Genomic DNA, 13028 nt, shown 5'->3' on the forward strand with positions numbered 1-13028 from the left:
TTTGGGTTCCTCAACATTTCAGAAAACATAAGCGTGCAATTAGAAAATAAAAAATAAAATCTTAACACTTATTATATCCTGCTTCAATAATTCTATTTACAAGAAAGAAGTTCTTAATCTAGATTTATTATTTCTGCTGACTACAGAATGAGTACTCCTTTCCTGTAAATATAATTATTAGATGCAAAATAAAATGACTATAAATGAAATCTGTAAATTAATGGATAGAATTTTAAACTTGAACAAGAAACAAGATTGAATGATGATAAAGCAGTTATGAAAATGGAAGTAATAGTACTTCTGAAAATAAATTTATGCTAATAAAATTAAAAACATATAGGTAAAACCTTAGTTTAATTAAAATGGAAAAACAAAAAAGAAAACCGACATGAAGCACAATCTGGTTATTAGTCATTTTGCTTACTTATACAGACAGCAGAATATGTATTTATGCTGCCTTCTTGCTTCGCATTAATATATCCATGTGCTTTTTTAAGATAGATAATTGAAAAGTAAAAGTACAGTAAAGAAAAAACACTGACAGTGCAATTAGATATGCTTAGAAGATGGTTGACCATGGGAATGGTGACAGTGCCAACGTTCTAGAGACCCAAGATATGCAGCCAGAGAACTTAATGAAGGTGAAATTATTTAAAAAAAAAAAAAAAAAAAAAAAAAAGAAAGAAAGAAAAAATGAGGAAACTGGTTTGGACAAAAATGATAATGATGTTTCAGAGGAAGCGAAGGTGCCAATAAACTTGACATTAAAGGATCTGTCAAAGGTATTTCAAAATATTGAAAGTGCAAAATGTCCAGTAGGCAGAATTCTAAAGATAGTCTTTCGAGATTCTTGTCCCCTGGCCATTCAATCCAACAGTAATCTAAACAGTCCTATGAAGCTATTTCACAAATGTAATTAAAGTCCTTAGTTGATCAAAGGATGTGGAGAGTTTGGGCTGGACTTGACGAGTTAGGTAAGCACTTTAAAAACCGAGTGTTCTCCATCTGGTAGTAAAAGAATCAGATTTAAAGGGGGTTCCCATTTCAGACTGTCTATTTTATAGTACATACAACTGTGCAAAGCCAGTGCTGCCTGCATAGCTACCGTTTATTTTTTTCAGAGATATTAATGCCACATCTTTTTTAAAATGGTGTTCCAAATTAAAAAAAAAAAGCGGTCAAAAAATCACGCTTCAACTTACCATCGATAATTTAGGAGGTTTAGCCTAAAATACAAAATATATGGGTCTTCCCTGATTGCTCTTTGGGGAAGCTTACAGAACTAACAGAAGAAAATGGAAAGGAAAGCATGTGGTAGCAAAAGCAGAGAAAGAAGAATATAGGCTAAATGAAATAAGGCATATTTAACCAAGATCAAAGGAGGAAGAAAATACTTCCTGCCTTAATAAAAAAAATCTCAAAGTGAATTACGTGATGCAGAAGAACACAAAGTATAAGGAAAGTTTATAGACATTGTACTTGAATATTTGTTCTTAATCTTCACTCTCTAATTTATTAGTAGAACGAATTTGGGGAGGTAATATTCTTTAGGAACTCTGACTTTTTGTTTATATTAGATATAGCGATAGTACTACACAGTGATGAATAAATACTAAGTAAGTAAGAACAACCTACTTAGGGTAATGGGTGGTGACAGGAGTAAAGTTAGGCTTTCAACTGAGAAGGTGATATTTAAACTGAGAACCTAGAGTTAATTCCTAGTTACCTGGGATAAACTTGTTAGAGTAAATGAAGAGTGAATTGTAGCATGAGTTTTTAGAAGACAATGAAGATGGTAAAATCTTTTGAGGAGCTGGAGGTGTGTTAGAAACATCAAGTGGAAGGTTTAAAGCTCTAGGAAAAATGATCATTTTGTGCCTCTGTAGATGGAAAAAAAAATCAGTTATTAATATGAAACCACATACACCTCCCTTCTCTATCAGGAGAGTTCTGAATGCTAGTGAAAGGAAGTCATTCGATAGTGATTTTTTTTTAATTGATGGATTTCAGCAAGAGAGGAGGGAACAGAGAGAGACAAGAACATCAAGTTATTTCTGTTTGGGGATTAAACTAGCAACCTCTGCACTTTACGACAATGTTCTAACCAACTGAGCTATCTAGCCAAGGCTGGATGGTGATCTTTATTACTAGCATAGGCCTCTTACTTGGATTTTATCAGGTAAATACATAAATAGTAATTAGGAATATAATTCCACCAAGCTCTTAGAAAACAAATTGTCATTAAAATAACATTTTAGCCTGACCAGGCGGCGGCGCAGTGGAAAAAGCGTCGGACTGGGAGGCAGAGGACCCAGGTTCGAGACCCCCGAGGTCGCCAGCTTGAGCACGGGCTCCTCTCGTTTGAGCAAAGCTCACCAGCTTGGACCCAAGGTCGCTGGCTCGAGCAAGGGGTTACTTGGTCTGCTATAGCCCCACAATCAAGGCACATATGAGAAAGCAATCAATGAACAACTAAGGTGTCACAACAAAAAACTGATGATTGATGCTTCTCATCTCTTTCCATTCCTGTCTGTCCCTATCTATTCCTCTCTCTGACTCTCTCTCTGTCTCTGTAAAAAAAAAAAAAAATTACACCTGGGACGTTAACCATGCATCTGTAAGATAAAAGTTCTGTTTTGAATACATAGGGACCTCTCCACTGTGAATATGTTTGTATCTTCTCCCACCGGACTTTCCTTAGCCTCCTAGATCTTTGTATTTTCCAAATACGTACACATGCATATGTGCACACAGGAATCATTACTTGAAATCAAGTCCCAGCTCAAAGTGAGGTTAGCTAATCTTTTTCTCCTGCTATTGTGTGAATATACAATTCAAGATCTAACTTGCAAACCAGCCCCTTTTACAGTTGTTTTTAATGGAATTTTATTGAGGTGACACTGGTTAACATAATTATACAGGTTTCAGGTAACCAGTTCTACAACACATTTCTGTACAATGTATTGTGTTCACTGCACCCCCCCCAAAGTCACAAGTCTTCATTTAAAGGTGTGTTAGTGTTAGCCTCTTAAGTACTTTCCTTAGAGCTAATTTTTTAAATTAAAACTGCTTTATCAGATGATGTATTATAGAATTGTACACCTGAAACCTATATAAGTTTATTAACCAATGTTGCCCCAATATATTCAGTAATAAATAAAAAAGAAACAAATAATGAATAAATAAATGACAGTATCTAAAAAGTTGTCTTTATTATCCTGAAACGGTCTTCCAGTATAAATGATGAATTCAGTATTAACCTAATATGCAGGGAGGATGTTTAACTAGAGCAGCGGTTCTCAACCTGTGGGTCGCGACCCCGGCGGGGGTCGAACGACCAAAACACAGGGGTCGCCTAAAGCCATCGGAAATACATATTTTAAAAATGTATTGTATTATAAATATGTATTTTCCGATGGCTTTAGGCGACCCCTGTGTTTTGGTCGTTCGATCCCGCCGGGGTCGCGACCCACAGGTTGAGAACCGCTGAACTAGAGTTACAAAACAGCATGATCTTTAGGTATGATTATCAACTGACATGTATGCCTGCTGATAAGAGTGTGCATATGGAGGTAGAGGAATGCCAAATGATCCTCTGAGCTTAAATTTGATAAATAAAGCACATTTTGGAGTTGGGGGGGAGGGGCTAAAGTTGAAAAAATTAAAAGTACTCGTGTTATTTCTGCTTTCTGCTTAGTGTAAATTCAACAATGATCCAAAAACTGACAGAATTTGTCTAATAGTTTGGAAAAAACATTAATTTCATCCTAGACTATACAATAAACTCTGTGAGTCTAATCAGATACGTTTCTTCATTGATAAATTACAAATATTGATAGACTTACGACCTATGCAACTTACAACCTTTAGACTTTACAACCACAATCGCTAGCCACAACTGCTCGGTATCTGGCAGCGCAAGCCAGATAGTAGCACTACTATCTGGCAGCGCAAGCCAGATAGTAGTGCTGCCGGAAGCTGGTCCACACTGTTCAGTGTGAACCAGCTTCCGGCAGCACTACTATCTCCGCGTTCACTATTTCAACTGTTATCCCAGACTCGGTACAGCAATTTGTGTTTTGTGTCTTGGATATTTTTCATCAAACCCCTCCCAAGATGTCTACCAAGGGGAAATTGTCTTTGCAAATATTAAACCAGTTGTACTGGTAATGCAGTGTTTTACTTAAACCTGACGAATGTAAAAATAAGAAACAAATTGGTGTAGAGATGATACAAATGGCATAAAATGAACAAAGAAAATTATGATATATAACAATAATGAAAGAAAATTATGATAAAATATGACAAAGATTTTTATAACATTATTTCACAGTACTGTACATATAGCCTACTCAACTTACGACTAAATCATGTTACAACCAGTCTGTCGGACCCAATCGTGGTCGTAAGTCAAGCACTAGCTGTAATAGGATTGAATGAAATAATTTTTAGTTTTATTTTACTTGTAACATTCTATAATATTGAGCTAAAATGTTGGAAAATACCCAAATTATTTTATTACTAAGGCTAGTGACTAAATGCAGAAAAATTGGACAGATTGTGGCTTGCTTCACACCAGTCTGATTTTGTGTTTTGTGAGCTGTTCCATGGCTTTCTTCCATCACTTCTTTGATTAGAACGTCTCATTCTAAGCCAGGGGTCGGGAACCTTTTTGGCTGAGAGAGCCATGAATGCCACATATTTTAAAATGTAATTCCATGAGAGCCATACAACGACCCAAGCATTATCCAATAAAAATTTGTCCCAGAGGACAGCTGTGATTGACTCCAGCCACCCGCAACCATGAACATGAGCAGTAGGAAATGAATGGATTGTAATGCATGAGAATGTTTTATATTTTAATGTTATTATTTTTTTATTAAAGATTTGTCTGTGAGCCAGATGCAGCCATCAAAAGAGCCACATCTGGCTCGCAAGCCATAGGTTCCCAACCCCTGTTCTAAGCCATGTTCTTATCTCTATTTCAGATTTACATATCCAAGGCTATACTTAGGTATCTCCAACTCAAGTGTCCCAACTCAAGTATTATTTCTCTGCCCCTATGTATTTAAAGAACTTCCTCATCTTTTATCTTATGCAAAAATGAAGTCTGGGAAGCTGCATTTACAATATATGCTCCCAGTGAATTTTATGCATTCTAAGTGTTGAAAATTACTACCCTGGAATGAAAGTAGAAAATAACTTTATATTAATCTCCAATAGGCCATCCTCAGAATCTTTGGGACCCTGAGCTTTTTTTTTTTTTAATTCAGTGAGAGGAGGGTTGACAAAGACTCCTGCATGCACCCTGACTGGGATCCACCAGGCAAGCCCATTAGGGGGCGATGCTCTGCCCATTTGGGCATTGCTCCATTGCTCAGCAACCAAGTTCTTCTTAGCATCTGAGATGGAGGCCATGGAGCCATCCTCAGCTCCCTGGGTCAACTTGCACCAATCGAGCCATGGCTGTAGGAGGGGAAGAGAGGGAAAGAGAGAGAGAGAGAGAGAGAGAGAGAGAGAGAGAGAAGCGAGGGGGGAGAGGGGGAGAAGCAGATGAGCACTTTTCCTGTATGGGAATTGAACCTGGCACATCCACATGGTGGGCTGAGGCTCTACCACTGAGCAAACCAGCCAGGGCCTTTTTAAAAATAATAATAATAAATTATTTTTATTCATTTTAGAGAGAAGAGAGAGAGGGAGAGAATGGTGGAGGGAGAAGCAGGAAGCATCAACTGCCATATGTGTTTTGAGCAGGCAAGCCCAGGGTTTCAAACAAGTAAACCTCAGCGTTTCAGGTCAGTGAAGGTCAGGCTTTTTTTTTTTTTCTGAGCTTCTGTATATATGAATTATTTTATTTTAAAATGTGAAAATTTAAAGACATGATGTCAAGCACAGTGTAATGCCTTTACAAAGATCTAAGTTTTAGAACAATTTATTCCTTAAATTATGACCCTGAGATTTCTTATCTCTCAAATGATATGAGAAAATATTATTTCTCTGCCCCTAAGTATTTAAAGGCTATATATTTCAGTATATGGTACTAGTCTTCTGTTTGCTTATCTTTGGATCAGTTGAAAATGATCCATCCTTTTTTTTAATTTAGTGTTTATTTAAAAGATCTCATTTTTTTGCATGTATCAGTTCAGTTTTTCAACACTCTATTGGGGAAATTATCTTCACCCCATTGTATGTCTTGCCTCCTTTGTCAAATATTAATTGACCATGAAGTGTGGGTAAATATTAATTGACCATGAAGTGTGGGTTTATTTCTGGATTCTCTATTCAGTTCCATTAATCTGTACTCCTGGCCCTGGCCGGATGGCTCCATTGGTTAGAGCATCATCCTGAAACACATAGGTTCCCAGTTTGGCCCTCAGTCAGGACACATACAAGAACAGGTTCATGTTCCTGTCTCTTTCTCTCTCTCTCTCTCTCTCTCTCTCTCTCTCTCTCTCTCTCTCTTCCTCTCTCACTAAAGTCAATAAATAAAAATTTTTTAAAAATAATTTAATCTGTAGTCCTATTCTTATGCCAGTACCATGCTGTTTTGATAACTATGGCCTTGTAGTAGAATTTGATATTAGCTACTGTGATACCTCCAACTTTGTTCTTCTTTCTTAATATTGCTGAGGCTATTTGGTGTCTCCTGTGGTCCATATACATTTTTAGAATACTTGTTTTAGATCTGTGAGATATGCCATTGGTATTTTAATAGGAATTTTGTTGAATCTTTGATTGCTTTGGGTAGTATGAATATTTTTATGATGTTAATTCTTCCTATCCATGAACACAGTATATGCTTCTACTTATTTGTATCTTCCACAATTTTTTTTCAGTATCCAATAATTTTTTGAGTACAGGTTTTTAACCTCCTTGGTTAAATTTATTCCTAGGTACCTTATTTTTTTTTGTTGTTGCAGTAGTCAATGGGATTGTTTTCATAATTTCTCTTTCTGATAGTTCATTATTGGTGTGTAAAAATGCCACTGATCTATGAATATTAATATGTACCCTGCTACTTTGCTGAATTAATTTATTAGATCTAGTAGTATTTTGGTGGAGTATTTAGAGTTTACTATATGCATTCTCATGTCATCTGAGAATAACAATAACAGTTTTACTTCCTCCTTTCCAATTTGGATGCCTTTTATTCTTCTTCTTGTCTGATTTCTGTAGCTAGACCTTCCAGTACTATGTTGAATGAGAGTGGTGAAAGTGGACATCCCTTTCTTGTTCTTGTTCTTGTTCTTTTCTTGTTCTTAAGGGGAATACTTGTAGTTTTTGCCCATTGGCTGTGGGTTTGTCATATATGGCCTTTATTATAATGAAGTATGTTCCCTCTATTCCCACTTTGCTGAGAGTTTTTATCATAAATGTGCTGGATTTTAGCAAATGGTTTTTCTGCCTCTATTGATATGATCATGTGGTTTTTACCCTTCATTTTGTTTGTTTTGTATCACATTTTTTTATTTGAGGATATTGTACCAACCTTGCATCCTGGGATAAGCCCCTCTTGATCAGGATATAGGACAGGAGTTTTTAACCTTTGTACACTTGGGGACCAGTGACCTAGCTAGCTGGGAATGGAAATACACAACAAATAAAGTTTTATATTACCACACATAACAGTGCAACACGGTACAAACTGATGCTTGATTTCCAAACTCCACATGTATGATGCATTGACTACTACATACATTTGTCCAAATACTTTTTGTCTATTGCTCATGATTTGTAAATTCTCTGCATGATGTAAAAGGTGGTTCAAATCAGCCTACAATTTCCAAAGATATCCAAGACAATCTCAATAGTATTTTCATTGATGACACAGGCTGATCAGTGGTAATTATCCTGAGCATAAGAGAATTCAACTAATATTGTTGGGTTTATAATTTTCATGTAACATCAGAGTGCTTAACTCTTTCGTGTACCAGCATGAAATTTCTGGTGGGCCAGCACTGGTCTGTGGACTGGCTGTTGAAAAATAGTGGTGTAGGATCTTTTTAATGTATTGCTTCTTCTGGTTTGCTAACATTTTGTTGAGGATTTTAGCATCTATGTTAATCAGGCATCTTGGCCTATAATTTTCTTTACTTGTAGTGACTTTCTCTGGTTTTGGAATTAGGATAGTGTTGGCTTCATAAAATGATCTTGGAAGTCTTCATTCCTTTTGAATTTTTTGGAATAATATGGAAAGGATCATTCTTAGATCTTCTTTGAATGTTTGGTAAAATTCTGTGAAGCTATCTGGTACAGGGCTTTTGTTTGCGTGAGGTGGTTGGTTTTTTTTATTACTGCTTTGATTTCATTAGTTGGTCTATTTAGATTTTCTGATTCTTCCTGACTGAATTCTGGAAATTTGTTGGAATATAGCTGTTTGTAATATTTTATTACAATCCTTTGTATTTCTGTGGTGTCAGCTGTTACATTTCTTTATGATTTTATTTATTTGGGTCTTCTCTTTTTCTTGATGAGTCTGGTTAAATATTTGTTAATCTTGTTATCTTTCAAAGAATTAGCTCTTGGTTTTATTGATCTTTTGTATCGTTTTTTAGTCTCTGTGTCATATATTTCTCTTCTAATTTTTATTATTTCCTTCTTTCTACTTAATCTTGGCTTTGTTTGTTGTTCTTTTTCTAGTCCTTCTAGGTGTAGGGTTAGATTGCTTATTTGACATTTTTCTTACTTCTTGACATAGGTTCAAAGACAGCTGAAACACTAATTTGAAAAAAAAATACACATACCCCATGTTCATTGCAGAGTTATTTGCCATAGCCAAATCTGGAAATAGCCCAAGTGTTCATCAGTATATGACTGGATAGAAAAAGCTGTGGTACATTTACACAATGGAATATCACTTAGTCATAAAAAAAAGAAGGAAATCTTACCTTTTGTGACAGCATAGATGGACCTGGAGAATCTTATACTAAGTGAAATAAGCCTGTCAGAGAAAGACAAATGCCATATGATCACACTTATATGTGTAATCTAATGAACAAAATAATTTAACAAAAAAAATAGAAGCAGAAGCATAGATAAATGGAACAGACTGACAGCTGTCAAAGGGGAGGAGTGTGGGGAGCTGAGAGAAAAAATGGTGAAGGGATTATATATATATCACACATAGACACATGGTTATAGCCATGGGAACTGGTGGGTGGGGGGAGTTGGAAGAGGGCACAGGGGGGATAAATAAGGACAGAAAAAACTTTACTTTGGGTGATGGGCACATGATGCATTATGCAAATGAAGTTTTGTTGCATTGTATACTTGAAACCTGTATGGTTTTGTTAACCAATTTCACCACAATCAACTCAATAAAAAGTATATATAGTATTCATTTTAACAAAAATACAATAATACTTATTTAAGATACTGGAGTATAAACTCTATTTGAATAGTTTTGCCAGTTTTGTTCCTGCTATATTAGAATAGTGCTTGGTATCTAGTAGGTGCTCAATAAATATTTTTTCTATGGGAAATACTTGTTTCTAATAAAATTTTTAATACAAAAAAATGAAGCATTGATACAATTTGATTAATAATCATCAAAACTGTCCCCTGATATTGTCAAGACTTTAATTGTAGAACTCTACTATAATTACTTTTTTTTCAGACACATATTTAGGTTTCTAGACACTAAATAAATACAAATAACTTCATAAATAAGTAAATAAACAATTCAGTTTTTATAGCATGGACAAAAATTGCAATCTGGAATAATAGATGAAAAACATGAAATACTTTATTATCTTTTCATTTCAGAATTAAGGCCTGTAGTGAACTTCTCAGTTGCATTTGTAGTTAAAATATTTTTAACTTCTCTCAGATATTTCTCAATCTCTTAGTATCAAGTGCTTTATACTTTCATTCAGCCAATTTTAATTCAAGATCATCATATTTATAGTCATTGCTTTATTCCTAACAGATCTAGTGACTATTCATAAAATTTAAAAAGACTGGTTTTTATCATTATCAACTTATCACATTAGCTGCAATAACTCTTTTCTTCTAAGTAATGACAGCAGGTAATAAGATCCACAGAATAATAAATCCATCTCTATCAGAATAATATTGTACTAGTGAAGAACATATAAGAGTAGACTCCAATTGGTTTACCTAGTATGTACTACAGGTTGTTTAGTATTAACAGGGGAAAGAATAATCTATAATGTAGACTAAAGTCCCCCCATGGAAGTAAGGTTAACTGATCTGTAACAGTTATAATTTTTACTATTGGCAAAGCTATGAGATAGTCTCAAGAAGGAAATAGAGGCCCAGAAAGTGGTATATTAGGACATTTGTAAGGTTTATATAGAAAAAGATAATTAAGCTGCTTTATCTTATGGATGTATACAAATATTTACCAGACTGCTTGCCCTAAAAAGGCCCAACGGGTTATGGCTAGAGTGAGCATACATCCTAGTTTTCTTGGGAGAGTCTGAAAACCAACTGTTATTATTCAGGTGTTACTGATAATGGTCCTTTATCCTTTCAAAAGTGTTGTTTTAGACAATAAATTATATCATTGCCCTACTTATAACTCACAGAAAAATTGAGAGACTTAAAAACTAGAGTTTATAGACCAAACTGTAATGGAGGTTGTGACAGCAAGTCTTCAAGGGAAGTGGTAAATTTATATATGATATAATATATTGATAATAGTATGTAACTAATCAGAAATTAGAAATAGGGTATAATTTGCCTTAACATTTAATTAAAAATGTACAGTAGATTAGAGATAGAGTAATTTGGAATATTGGGGAAATTGAAGCTCTATCTTCCATGCTTTATGTGATTTGGCATAAAGAATGGGCAAGGGATAAATTGGAATGATAGAACAATACATCATTATTATAAGCTCTGCGAGTTCAGTTGGTTGCACTTGTGAGTGAAAGCAAATTATCCTAACTTCAGCCTTTACCAGCAATTCAGTGACAAAACCATGAACAGCTTGCAGTCTGGGACCAAATCACCCACTTTGAGGAAATACTCATAAACAATACAATATAGGAGGTAATTCATAGCAACATCACAGGTATTAGCAGGCAGCATCACTGAACAGAAGGAGGGGAGGAGTAATTCAGAGTGACTTGCTATATTTAGTTTATAGTTAGTCATGGTCCTTGCATGGGGATAATGTTTCAGGCCTGTTATTGATTGGTGCTATTCAATACAATTTTCTGCAGTGATGAAAATGTTCTATGTCTGGATAACTGTTAGCATGCAGGGTGGTGATAGCTACTTCAGAGGTAATGACATATTATGTAAATAGGCAAGTGAATCTTCAGTGAAGGAGATCAGCCTTTTTCTCACTTTTTCCCTAGCTCCCAAAAGAGAAGGATGATAATTCAGATATATATGTCCAAGTTCTCAATCTTATATAGATTCCATATCCTTTTATACATATGTGAAGCTGTCCTGATACCCACCTGACCCATTCCAATTCCAGCAGCTTGCTTTCTCTCTGGTCCCATTTTATCCTAATTTCTTGTGTTCAGGATGGAGAGAAAGAACATTTAACAATGACCATCTTTTATAAATGCCAGTTTATGTAACTGATTAATCCAGCTGCAGATACTATAATAAGAGTCTGGCCCTTACAGTTAGGAATTGGTTGGTTCTTTGCAACAATGATAAACATAACAATAAATACCTTTAGCTGGTCATGGGGAAATGGTTAAGATACAACATACATAATAAATCTTCTTGTGATAACTGTGATCATCATCATCTACAATTTAGTTTACATGCATCAAAAAAGAAAAGTAATGTTTGCAATTCCTCTCACTGATAGGTACACAGAAGATATTCACTAAATGTTTGGAATTAAATATATATAAATATTATATATATAATATATCTCTGTGTAACAATGTACCAGGATTATGATTATATTTATTTTTTCCTCAATCAATTTTTGTATTATTTTGAGTTTTAAGTATATGTTTTTAGGAAGAATAAATTGTATCCCAATCATAAAAGTGAAACTACCCCTCCTCCACTTTACGACTCAAGGAACTGAAACATAGGGAAATTAAGGAACTTACTCAAGGTCACAAAAATTGATCCATTCATTGAGTCAATTGGTGTCTATTGCTACATAATAGATCACCAAAAACTTGGTATCCTTAAACAACAAAAATTTATTATCTCAAAGTTTCTGTGAATAAAGAGTCCAGGTATAGATTGGGTCATCTATTCAGGATCTAAAAGAAATCAAGACATCAGCCACAGTTGCTCTTATCTGGAGCCTGGGTCCTCTTTCAAGTTCATTGACTATGGGAAGAATTCCTTTTCTTGTGGCTATATGCTTGAGGTCCTTATTGTCTTGCTAGCTGTTGATCAGGAATTGCTCTCAGCTTCTAGATGGCCACCTCCAGTTCTTGCCATATAACCACCTTCTCTAATAACATGGAAGCTTAGAGCCAACAGAAAAACATCTCTGATGCTTTCTTCTCTTTTAAGTACTTATATAGTTAGATAAGACCCACTCAGGATAATCTCCCTTGTTTTGAACTCAGTGTCCAAAAGAGCATAATTACAAGAGTGATTGTCCATTATACTCACAGCTCCCCTCCACCTCCTTACTCTTTCAAGGGGTTAATCAGGGTATATAAACCAGAAGATCAAAGGTTTAGAGGCCAGTTTAGATTTCTGCTTAGCATACTCATTTAGAGGATCTGCTTCACTTTACTTCTAAGAGCCTAGGTGTTTAGCAGTTATGAGGATAAAGGTGGCATTTCTAAAGGTGGTATAAACTATTCTCTTATCTAGTCTTCAGAAAGCAGAGTCGTAGAAATTCAGTGTGAGTAAGTGTCATATAAATAATCCACAAGAGGCCCTATTTACCAAATTATGGAGTTCTCTAGGGTGTTTTGTCCAACCCTATGGAAACACAGTATCAATGGACTTGCAGCCTTGTTTTATTAAAGCAAGTCAACATCTGATATTTAGGGATCTTGATTGTTGAGTTTATTTTCATTCATTGGGAGAACTTATCAAAAATTTGTGAGATATGAATACCA

The 13028-nt window shown here is 35.2% G+C and overlaps 1 pseudogene; it reads left to right on the top strand.

Annotated features, from left to right (window-relative positions):
- The first annotated feature begins 566 nt into the window (after positions 1–566).
- LOC136322365 (histone H3.3A-like) overlaps positions 567–13028 on the top strand; it is a 30852-nt pseudogene continuing 18390 nt past the window's right edge.

Source organism: Saccopteryx bilineata, chromosome 2 (assembly GCF_036850765.1).
Source record: "Saccopteryx bilineata isolate mSacBil1 chromosome 2, mSacBil1_pri_phased_curated, whole genome shotgun sequence".
In the NCBI taxonomy this organism is placed as follows: domain Eukaryota; kingdom Metazoa; phylum Chordata; class Mammalia; order Chiroptera; family Emballonuridae; genus Saccopteryx; species Saccopteryx bilineata.